This window comes from Mus caroli, chromosome 1, assembly GCF_900094665.2.
Source record: "Mus caroli chromosome 1, CAROLI_EIJ_v1.1, whole genome shotgun sequence".
NCBI lineage: Eukaryota > Metazoa > Chordata > Mammalia > Rodentia > Muridae > Mus > Mus caroli.
In genome coordinates, this window is record NC_034570.1 from 181,045,799 (window position 1) to 181,058,549 (window position 12,751).

Below are 12,751 nucleotides of genomic sequence, written 5' to 3' on the forward strand. Positions count from 1 at the left end.
TTTGGAATCTGATTCACATAAGGTGTCTTGTCTCTACAAGCGGTCTTTAGAGTTCTTCTCTGTGGCCCAAGATCACTGAGACCTCTGATCATATGCTTCTGCACATGGCTGTTTAGTGCTGTGCGACAACTGTTCCCCAAAGCCTGGCCTCTCTCAAGAAGGAGTGGGAGTCATTTACACACATAGTCACACGCTTACCACATGCATGTACACACATGCACACAGGCATTTCTTTTCATACCAGGGGTCCTTTGTCTCTGAGCTGATCGTCACTAAGTCCTCACATCTAGGCTTGTCCTCACTTGGGAAGTGTGTCACATCTGCCGTCACCAAGCTCATCCATGGGTCCTGTCACCCACTTGGAACTCTGGCAAGTTTGGCCGGCAGAGCACTTCCCACTGCTACACAGCTGTTTTGGATACACCCCTCTGTACTTGTGAATAAAGTCACTGAGATTCACTGCCACCGTTCTTCCTCTGGTTCTCTCTGGACAGAAAACTCCCGGAAATCAGACTCACTTTCCTATCGCTGCTGCCAATGAGTGAGTGAATGAAAGTTGGTTCATGTGGATTATAGATGTTAAAACTGCCTCGGACTGGTCTCAGTCGACCCCTCAACCCGCAGGGAACCAGGGTCCCGGTGTTCAGGTGAGCAAGGAGTCAGGGAAAAGTGACAAACAGACACTGACACAGAGTGCTGTGTCTGAGTGTGACTTCTCCAAGCGAGCATCAGACTTATAGAAGAAAACAAAGAAGTTAGGTGACACATCAGCCAAGGTACATTGAAGTTATCTGACACCAAACAGAGAAATGCATACATAAAGACTGACAGGAACCAGGCAGCGGTTGCAACTGAGATAAAAAGCAGCCCTTTCTAAAGTCAGCCATTGACAGGAGCCAGGTAAGGATTTCATACCCTAGCAATGTATGCTATTCCTCTGAGCCTTGTGAAAGCTTGCACGGGGTGGGGGGGGGGTCTGCTCTTGCTGACCTTTTCATGAATAATGCAATACTATAGTTCCTCCTTAAACTACAACTCTAGTTCCTAGGCCATTGTAAATTCTTGCATATGGGAGTGACTCGACTCGGCTGTTATTCTAAGTGATTTTGTGTCTTCTATTAAGTAATGTAGTCTGCCATACATAAATATAATAAGAATTCTAAACTTACTTTGCTAAGCTTGCCCTGAGATTTCTAGCTCCTATCCAGTAAAATACTGCAAGAAAGCATGCAAGGCCCTCCACACTATAGCAGGGACAACTTTGGAGCATTCGTGCTACTGGATGCCAAGGCTCCAGGAGACTAAGTTTCCATGAAACGTTTTGCCTCTGGACTGTGTCCAAGCTTTTGGGACTGCGAAGTTTTTACTGAAGTGGGTGTGGCATAAAACCCATTATTTTACTTTGTTTTTATTTTTGAGACACAGTCTTACTTTGTAGCCTTGGCTGGTCTGGAACTCACTCTAGACCAAGCTGACCTTGAATTCACAGAGATCCTCCTGCATCTGTCTCCCATGTGCTAGGATTAAAGAATGTACTACCATGTCTGGCTAGGATTTACAAAATTTAAGAAGCATTACCAAATAGTTCAAATGGCGCCAAAGAGACTGTAGTGAAAGGTCACTGTTCCACTCCTTCAAAGACAAGGGAGACTTCAGCTTTAACTTTGCCTGTGGGTGATAGTGTCCCTGGAAATTGGTATTTAGCTTTTGAGATTACAACATACTTTCAAAGATACAATCTCAGTGTTTCTTCCCAACCAGTTGGGAAAGTTTTCTTTAGGCTGCCTTCCTGGTCTCAGGTCTTTCCCTCTACCCAACTTGTCCCTCATCCCAGTGTCAGGAGGTCCCTCTGGGACTCTTGATCTTTTGTAAGCTTTCCTTGGCTGGGGTGCCCTTCTCCTGGGTCTCTAGGGGGAATATATGAGGCCTCTGACTTCCACAGGCCCCAGACTCACATGCACATGCAAACACACACTCACATACACATGTACACACACATGTACTCACATACTTATATATACTACACACATGCACACATACCAATACATATACACACAACTCTCACATGCTTACATGCCATAGGAATACACACATGTATACACAACACACAAATTCCAACACATGTACACAATACACACACACAATCAACACACACAAGCATACTCACACTAAAACACACATTCATGCACGCAAGCATGCCTGCACACACACACACCACAAACTCACACATACATGAACACACATATGCACACATACACATACAAACACATATATATACACAAAGTAAAAAAATCTTTAGAATTAACATAAGAGCCTGTGACTAGAGATGGAGAGATGGGTCTACGGGGAAAGCAGCAGCTGCCAGTCAGGAGGACCAGAGTTCACCTCCCCAGAGCAATTGCAAAGCTGGGCAGGCACCACCATCTTGTTTATGAAGTGTCCATAATTAACAAGCTTTTCTGTTAGTTGGGAAGGGTTTTTAATTTAGATCTGTGCATAGCTTGGTCTGTATCTGTTTCTGCAGATCATATAACCTAGCCCTTCAAAACGTGTATGGTAGCCCATGTCTACCATAATCCTTGGGAATTAGTCATAACTCCTTCTCTCTGCCCATGTACCTCTTTTCCCAGATTGCCTCATCTCAGGGAGGCTCTACCTACCTCCTCATTTTTTTTTAAATTATCATTTTGTTGTTAGTATGTTAGTTTGTCTTTGAGACTATGTCTTGCCTTGTGGGTCTGGTTGGCCTGGAACTCACTGTGTAGCTCAGGCTGGTTTCAAACTAGTGACAGTCATCCTGTATCAGGACCCTGAGTTCTCAGATCACAGATGGTCCTTGTGACCAGCTCCATGTCCATCTCAGGCCCGGCCACAGCCTGGTCTCTCGGCTTCTTGTCTTGCTCCTCCTGCCCTCTCTGTTGCCCCTGAGGCCTCTTTATTTACAAAACAAAACTCTCACAGTGTACCTGGCACAAATGGAAGGTTCTAGTAAATTTCACAGTGCTCAGCAAACAGTTCATTCTGAGATCTAGCTCCCCCAACCCCCACTTCTGAAATCTCTTCTCTTTCCTTCCTAAATTCTGCCAGTGTCTTGTTAGCTGTGTTAACTTGTCTGTCCCAGGCTTCCTCCATCTTTTCTCCAGGCCCCGCAGGGCTGTTCTGTAGGCTTTGTTACCTGCCCTGAACTAATTCCTACTGACTCTTCAGGCCTCAGCCTCGTAGACTTGAAGGAAATAAGGCTAAGACATATAAGATGTCATTGCTAGCCTTTATTATATGTGTGTGTGTGTATACATGTGCCTTTATTATAATATGGAATGCAAACAATCCAGCAATCATTCGTCAAAGAATAATTATGGTCTGATCAGTCACTGGTTATGATAGAGCTGACCCCGGGTGAGCCTACGACAGGGCTTTTTGCAGAGCCAACCAGCCAGTCAGTATTTCCATCTTTTGACAAAAGGTCAGAAGGTTCCATGAGGATGCAGGCTCACTGATTGTGATGGCCAGTCTTGGTTATCAACTTAACAGGGTCTGGAATCAAGTAACAGGCAAGATGAGACACTCCTGTGGAGAATTTTCTTGATCAGGTCAATTGAAATCGGAAGACTCATCCTGAACGTGGATTTCACCTTCCATGGCAACTCAGCTCAGATAGAAGGAGGTTCGAGAGAGTGCTTTTGTTTGTTTGTTTGACCCAGTCTCCTTTGAGTATTGCTGGGGAGATCATCCACCCCATTTCGGAGCTTGGCTATAGTGCTGTCCTCTGTGTTCCTTCACTGACATCAGACGCCAGCCTTCAGCCTTCAGATAGGGACTGTAGACTAGAGGCTCTCCAGGGATCCTCCAGGGTTTCAGCACCGGGTTGAGATTGCTGTGGTGAGCCTTGTGGACTGAGCAGCTACTGAGTCTCAGCCTCTCCAGGGACACAACCATTGGAGTGCCCACAGCACACAGAATGAGCCAGCCCAATTCCCTGTGGGAGATGTTCACTTTATCCGTTTTGTTCCTCTAGAGAACCCTGGTACCCAGATATGTCAGTATGCCACTTGCCCAGTACCATGAGGACGAAGCCATGCAGGGGGCCAGAGACAGTGTCAGAGAGGAAGTGAGGTAGAGCTGACACTAGCAAAGTGTTTGAAGGGTAGATGGGGTGCAGGAGATAGGAGGACAAGGAAACAAAGGGGCAGGCCATTTCAAAAGAGGAAGCAGGCACAAAGGCTGAGCTGTGTTAAGCCTGCCTTACAGTGACCCGGGTACAGCAAGCTCGGTATTTACAGTGTGCACACTATATACAGTGTATACACTTCCTCTCTGCCTTGGAGGGTGGGTGGGTGGGAACTGAGCATCTCTAGCACCTGCTTGATGCTTGCACCTTTATTCAGCAAGTTGAAAACACTTTCTCTGACCTTCAAATGCTACTAGCTCTCTAGAGCTGCTATCTCTCTGGAGCCTCTCTGACCTTTGTACCAAATAAATGGGCATCTATTTTTATTTTGGGCCATTTTTTGTTTGTGAGACAATGTCATGTAGCCCAGACTAGCCTGAAACTTGTTGTATAGCTAGAAATAAGCTTGAATTTATACTCCTCCTACTTCTGCCTCTGGGATGCTGGATGAAGGTGCTCTCGTGTCTGGTTTTACGTGGCTCTAGGGACAGAACCCGGGGCGCTGAGCATGCTAAACAAGCACTCTGTCGATGTACCCTCACCTCATCCTGTTTTGTCTGTTACCGCTCAAGATTTCATGATAAATCCCACCTTCTCCTTGAAGATGGGGAAGGTGATTTCCATTTGCTTTTCAGTTCCTCCAGGGATCAAGTCCCAAATCCCAGTGTTGCCAGGCAGTGCTCCCTGAAGGGGGTGTCTGGAAGCCCGAGTCCTGAGCACCCATGAATCTAATGGCAGACAGTGGCTTCCTTCCATCTGCATGCTGTGATGTTTACTCATGGGCTGTGGTGTCACTTAAATGCTGCTGTCCTGCATCTCTGACTTTTAGAGATGAGATGAGTAATAATTTTACAGGAATTTAGAGAGGATTCCCATTCAAAGGCCCTGGCTCTAATCAACTTTTGTATTTACTGTTAATTAACTTCTTGTCCAGGGAAAGTTGTTGCCATCTGGGAAGGCTTGGACTTAATAGATAAAATAAGTCCTTGTTCTGCTTTGCTGAGTCCCAGCCTATGACACTAGACAAGCTATCTATGTACTCTGTGGGCTTTGTAACTATAATTTTCTGCATTAAAATTACTTTGCTTTTAAGTGTGTGTTTGTGTGTGTGTGTGTGTGTGTGTTTGAGAGAGAGGAGGGAGGAGAAGAGGGAGAGGGAGGTGTGTACAGGTACCCAAGGAGTTCCAGGATGGTGAGCATGGGGGAGATGGCCTAGCAGGCAAGAGCATTTGCTGTTCAAATACTCAGCAACCATTATAAGAAGGCTGGCAGGTCCTTCAGGAACCCACAGCCAAGTTAAGCATGGACTAGAAATCCCTTGAGCCACCAGCTGCTTAGGTCCTCTGTCCCTGGTGTCATCCAGGTGGCTCAAGGATGGCCCAGTGCTTGCCCCTCCCATGTCACTGCTTTCTTACATATCCACGACCACACCTGACCACAGCTGGAGAGCCCAGCTTTGCAATCATGTGATTGGTCTGAAATGTTGTTTCTGTCACCTGACTTTCCCAGCTAGTGTCTGGAGCCCCTGGAATTCCAGCGTAATCTCTAGGGTACCCACCATCAAGCCCTACCCCCCTCCCCAAGAAGTTGGATGTGGCCACACAAACCTGTAACCTCGGGTACCGCTTGGTTGTGAACAGAGACAGGTGAATCCCGGGGCTCAGTGGCTGCCAGCCTAGCTCCACGTTCAGTGAGAAACTCTGTCTCAAGGGAGTACATCAGAAAGTGAAACAGGCTACCCAAAGCTTTCCTCTGGCCTTCATACAAAGTGCACACAATATGTGTGTGTGTATGTGTGTGTGTGTGATGTATATCTACATGCACAAATAAGTAAACAGTTTAGAGACTAACAGCTGGTGAGGCTGTTTAAACTATAAGGATTGAATGTGGAATAGATACGAAGTTATTGGTAATATGTGACATGTAAGCTGTCCGTTAAAAGTCAAAGAGTTTTAATCTTTTTATAGACTAATGCTGTCTTTCTTCTGTTACATTCCAGCATTCAGACTTCACAGAGAGGTAGGGGAAGATCTTTCAAGGCACCAAAGGTCCATTTTTCCATCTATGAGCACCTAGGGGAGGGTCTAGAATTGCCTCCTCAGGCAGCTCACACACACACACACACACACACACACACACACACACACACACACGTCAGAACTGCAGTGTCTGCCTCACTCAAGGTCACAAGGCCATCAGGGCAGGTATGGGAGACAAGGTGCCTGGTCTTCCAGCTTCCTGTGAAGTAACAGCAGTGTGGGCAGTTGTCCAGACCAACCCCAGAACATTAATTAGCTTTGACAGATTCTCCAACCTAGGCTGCCTCCTTCAGAAATAGGGAACTGCTTGGACTTGTATGGATTGGGTGGTTGGCAGCACCAACACAGAGGCGGACCCCAGAGCTGACTCCAGAAGCAAAGGGAACGAAGACTATGAAGAGGAACAGTTGTGTCTGATAGCAGACTCCACAGAGGCCAGGCCTCAGAACCTGCTGGTGGTACAGCCCAAAGGTGCAACATGGGGAACTCACCTAGTATCTCCTGAGCCTCTGTCAAATGAGAGTACTACTGCTTAATTTTTACTTTTATTTAAGAATTACATTTATATGAAAGAATTTCACAAGTAGAAGAAACCTACCTGATTATGGAACTGTTGTGAATTCATCTATCTGACATAATTGGCATAATTACTTGGACACCACCTGGTGTGTGCATCCCTGGGCCTCCCCAAAGCTCTTAATGAAAGCCCATGCCCTGCAAGGTGCAGCATAGCCCCTGTGTGGTGTGTGTGTGTGTGTGTGTGTGCGCGTGCACTTGTGTTCAGGCCAGAGGAGGAAATCCTCTCTGCCATCGCTGAGGTTACAGGGTGTAGGGCCAAGTCTAGCTGGCATTTCTACATCTGTCTGTCTGTCTGTGTATCTGTTTATGAGGGAGCTCACATGTGGAGGTAAGAGAACAAGGAGTCGGTTCTCTCCTATTACGTGGGCTCCAGCAGTTAACTCCGGCTGTCAGGGTTAGTGGCAAGTGTTGTCATCTCTGGGCCTCGAGCCTGGTTTTCTAATGTAAACCTTGGAGATCTGAACTCAGGCCCTGGTGCTTGCACAGTGGGGCATTTACTCGCTGAGTAACCACCCAGTCTACCACGGAGCTGCCTTTAAAAACAAAATCAACAACAAAAAAACCTGGGTTTCACTATGTAGCCTTGGCTGGCCTAGAACTTACCATACAGAGCAAGCTGTCCTTGAACTCTCAGAGACCTCCATGACTCTGCATCCCAAGTGCTGGAACTAATGCCATGTACTATTGTGACACCTCTACATGGCTTTTTATAATTGTCAGACATGACTACTGCCACAGCTCAGAGAGGAAGTAAGAACTTTCCTTGGCTACAGCAGCCTTGACACTGGCAGCTTGCAGCTCAGCTAAGAGTTCCCAAGGGCCTGAATGATAGCTTTGCTCTACCCAGCCCAAACCGTGAACCCCAGTGTACTGGCTGGTTTTGTGTGTCAACTTGACACAAGCTGGAGTTATCACAGATAAAGGAGCTTCGGATGAGGAAATGCCTCCATGAGATCCAGCTGTAAGGCATTTTCTCAATTAGTGATCAACGGGAGAGGGCCCCTTGTGGGTGGGACCATCCCTGGGCTGGTAGTCTTGGGTTCTGTAAGAGAGCAAGCTGAGCAAGCCAGGGGAAGCAAGCCAGTAAGTAACATCCCTCCATGGCCTCTGCATCAGCTCCTGCTTCCTGACCTGCTTGAGTTCCAGTCCTGACTTCCTTGGTGATGAATAGCAATGTGGAAGTGTAAGCTGAATAAACCCTTTCCTCCCCAACTTGCTTCTTGGTCATGATGTTTGTGCAGGAATAGAAACCCTGACTAAGACACCCAGCTTACATTGAAGCCCCATAGGTAAACAGACCTTACACTTGCCATTGTCCACCTACCCCCACTAACACAGAATTGCTGGGTAAGGCCTGCTGGACTTGGACCCATGCTTCTACCGTGTGTATTTTCCTGCATTTGTTTTCAGGGCCCCCTTAGGCACTTGCTCTCTGGCTGGGTCCTTGCTCCCTTGTGCAATCAGGCCCTGGTGGCCAGTGCTATGATGAATGGGCTTCCTCAGGCAAACAGGCAGTGACTGAAGCCCTGCCAGCTGTGTGGCCTCAGCTTGCACAGCACTCCCACAGGAAGAACCCATGTGTCACGGTGCTGGGCAGCTGCTCCCGAAGGCAGCAAGCCCTTTGCTCGTGCCATGGCCTATCAAGTGGCTACAATTCCATTTGGCTAGCGATGGCTGCCTCGTTGCATCACACTGCCCTGACCCCTCCATTGTGCTAGACAGTTTTCAGGAACGATTGTGTGTGAGGATGGAACTCTACAAATCTTCCTCAAAGCAATTTCAAAATGACTACTATGAATAAACAACAACAAAAAGACTCCACATTTTAATAAGGAAACATCTGTCTTGTCAATGGTTTAGAAGAGAGGCCATTGCCATAGCCTGTGACTCCAGTACCTGAACCCTCAGCTGGAGGGCAAGGCCAATTTCATTTTTAAATTTACATTAATTGAATTAGTGGGGGGGTGGCACGCATGGGGTGGGGAAGAGGGAAAGGAGAGGGGAGAAAGAGAATAACTTGTAAAATTCAGGGTCTCTTGTTCTAGAGACTGAACTCAGGTCGTCAATCTTGGCTGCAAGCTTCCTTACTGCTTCCTGAGTCATCTCAGCGGGCCCTCATTAAACACATTAAAAATATTTATTCTTATTTTATGTGCATGAGTTTTTGCTTGCACTATGTAATTGTATGCACCACATGTGCCTGGCGCCCACAGGGAGCAGAAGAGGGAGTCAGATCTACTTGAACAGGAGTTAGAGACAGTTGTGAGCTGTGAGCAGAGCCCCGGACCTGAGTTATCTCTCCATCCCCCATTCAGAAGTTTAACTGAACACTTGTTATGTGCCAAGCACGGAGTACCTGACAGTGAACAAAACAGAGAAAAGGCTTGGCCCTCATAGGGAGGACGTTCCAATGTGCTCAGAGTGCCTTTGTAAAAAACCATTACCAAAATAAATAATAATAAAGCACAGAGACATTTCTCAGCCCCACACAGCAAGTGTCCAGTGCTCAGCTGGGTCCCTGGCTCCTCAGGGTTTGACTCCCCCATCCAGGCATCGACCATCAGCACCACCATATAGAAAGACCCCCTGGGTTCACTCCCAAGTCATGTCCCAGTGGTCTAGAGTTTTAGCTCGTTGCCCAGGTGGACTCCATCTCCCTGCCAGAGCGTCCTTCCCCCCACCCTCTCTCTTTCTCTCAGGGGAATTTCTCCTCTGTCTCTCCAGTCCTGACCATGTGAAACCAGCCATTCCAGCCTGCCCTGCATGGCACTGCAGTCAGCCACAGGCAGAGCAAGATAGTCTGGCTGCCTGTGCCTGTGTCCAAGGGGCAAGGAGCAGCGTCCCACCCTGCTTCTGGTTAGAACAAGAAAAGTCCTATCACCAATGCCCAACGTCTTCCTGGGCGAAATCACTTTCAGTCAAGAACGTCTGGTATTTCAGCCACTCCATTTCTTTGACGAGGAAGCACCCTGGATTTGGTTTCCTTGTGGATGGTGGTGGTATTTTGTTTGTTTGAGACAGGTTTTCCTGTAGCCCAGGCTGTCCTTGAACTCCTCATCCTCCTGCCCCAACCTCCCCAGTGAGGATTACAGGCATGTAGCATCATGCCTGGCTCTATTGCATCGCTAGGGATTGAAAACCTAGGGTTCAGTGTAGCCAGGCAAGCACTCTGTGGTGGATTGGTACATATCACTTGTTACCTGTGCAACCCTGAGCACACGCGGCAGAGAGCTAGATTCTGGTCCTACCCGCGCTCTCAACCCTCGGATCTGGACGCCATTTGTCCTTGCCCACACTGTATTGCACAGCCCTCTGCTTTTGTTTCAGCAAAGCCCATGTGCCCACCATTGCCTAACCACTTTGCAGCTTACATCCAGGGCCTCTGCTGGGTTTGCATTCCTTTTTGGATGTGTTCCCCTGGTTTGCCAGTTCCCTCTCATGGAGGAGGCTGGGCGACTAAATGTTTCAACCTTTCTGCCCCAGTGTGCCGCACAGGACCCACAGCCAACTGGGTACAGACCTTTCCTCCCACTTGAGCCCATTGACTGTAGAGCCTGGCAAAGTGTGTGGCCTGCGGGAGGTGCCTCACGGTGATAAAATGAAGTGAGAAGTGAGCAGAGCACACAGGTGGAGGATAGAGATGGAGAGAGGAGGAGAGAGCCCAGGCTGGGAGGAAGAAGAGGTCTTGCTACAAAGCAGGAAGAGACAGTTGACTTGCCTGCCCCTCATTCCTCCCTCCTCTGGCTATGTACTTCAGTTGCCTCCGCCGTCGTTCCCACATCAGTCTCCTCTCCATCCTTTAAATCACCTTGTCCTCCACATCCTTCCTGGTGAGGCCAGGCTTTTCCTGCTGAAAGGGCAGGCAGGGAGGAGCAGGAACATTTCCTGCAAAGGGTCAGCCCCGCTAAGCCCTCTGTTTAGGCATCTGAGAGATGCTACATCTTGGCAGAGTTGGTGCCTTCAGATATGATGGGATTTGGGGAAGCCAAGCAGAACGTCCCCAGTTTCTAGCTCCTTTGTCTAAACAGTCCCAGGAGATTCTTCCTGGTTGACAGCAGCCTTCCACCGGACTGAACCTGTGCTACAGGTTTGTTCTCACATCCTAGCTCTCCACAGGAGGCTTCCGGGGCAAGGGTCTGGTCCCTCTCCTGCTTCAGCAGCCCAGCAAGGTCCTGCTGTGTTCAGTGTGACCTTTGTCTTCTGACCTGGCTGTTGGTCAATCAGTCAATCAGAGGTTATTGAGGGATGGACCCTGTTGTGACTGAAAGAGACTCAGAAAAACAGGGCAGGCAGGACCCTTGTGCTTGGAGAGTGTGCGTGGGTGGGGTGGGGCAGCTTAGTTTCGCACATTGGAGATCTTACAGCTTCAGGACCTGCATGGAGCCTGCTACATAGCAAGGACAGTCAGCAACAGCTCAAGGCCGCACTGCATTCTCTACACCCTCTAAAGATTTCTTCTGCCTTCCCCTTTGACAACTGTCCAAAGGCCAGGGATAAAATGCTTGGGAAGAGTTTGGTGACAGGAACACTTGGGCACACCCAGGTCTCCCTTGACAGCTGGCCTAGGACCATGAACTTACCACAGAGCTGCTGGAGACTGGATTTAGATTCCGTCCCAAGCTCAAAGCCCAGTATTGACGCAGCTTGAGCCTTGTAGAAATGGCCCAGCTTGCCTCAGCGTCCAAGCTGTCAAGTAGGGACAGGAATACCAGCTCGTGCTAGCTGAGAATTAGTTGTTATCCATATTTCAAAAGAAACAGCAAGAGGGTTGATCAAGAGGCAAGGTCAGGAGATGAGAGAAAGCAGGCAGTGAGCCAAAAAGGCTGGTGGCACTGGCTAGAACTGGCAAGACCAACGAGGTCACTTGCTGTGTGCTGGCCCTATGCTCAAAGCCACATACCTCCCAAATTACAGGTGTTATCGTCACTCCACAGATGAGGGAGAGAGAGCCTAAAGAGATTAAGAAATCTGCCTGAGGTTGTCCAAAGCCAGGATTTGAACCCTAATTATCTGCCACCAAGCCCTGTCCCACCCACCCCCACTCCATCCCCCAATCCTCGGTGCTGCCAAAGATGGCTGAAAAGCCAGAATCTGTTTACCAGGGCCTGAGGCAGAAATCCTCTTCCTGTGACCTCTCTGTGACCCACACCCTCTTCTGTAGCGTTGCCAACTTCAAACAGCTATGATCTTTCCACCTGTGGCCCTCCCCATTCTCCAGAACTCAGCAGGGGACACTATGAACTGGGAATGCCTCTGCCACTTCAGCTGAACTGTTGTGATGGCTCAGTGATAAATGGACTATGAGGAAGACATCCACGATGCCTCAATTGGAGTGAATCATCACCCCATCATCCCACGGGAGCCGCAAGAGGACAACCGTCAGGCCAATGCCCCCTGCCCTCAGCCATCCTGGCTCTGACTCCCTCCCTCCCAACCTGAAGCAAGCATAGATGGGGACAGGAGAAAGAGGGAGAACTGGCCAGCTAGGGAGAAAGTGGCTTTGCTTACATTTCACATTGGACACGTGGGATCCAGAATTATCTTTTTGTTTGCCACCTTGTATCCCAAGAGGCTTCAACTTGCCCTCCATGGGATGGGTCAGGCAACAGATATTTCAGAACCTGTGGGAAATTTCTTGTTCTGCCTTTGAGTCAGAAGATGTCAAAAAAATATTAAACTAGAGAAAGATCTAGTTGGATGCTACAGTTCTTCTGGGGATATTCTTTTCTCTTATTCTTTTCATGAGAAAAGCTGTAGCCTGAAGAATTAGTCATAGATGCGGCCACTAAGAAGAACCATTGTTGGAAGCACCCCAAGGAAGAGCCAGCCAGCCCTTCAGAAATACCCACAGCTCTCTAAGGAAGCCTGAGCTTTCCCAGTGTGGTCTGGGAGCAGTGGGAGGAGAATTAGGAAGCAGGCAGACACTTTAGATGGACATAAACCTGGATGAAAGTTGGCACACTCC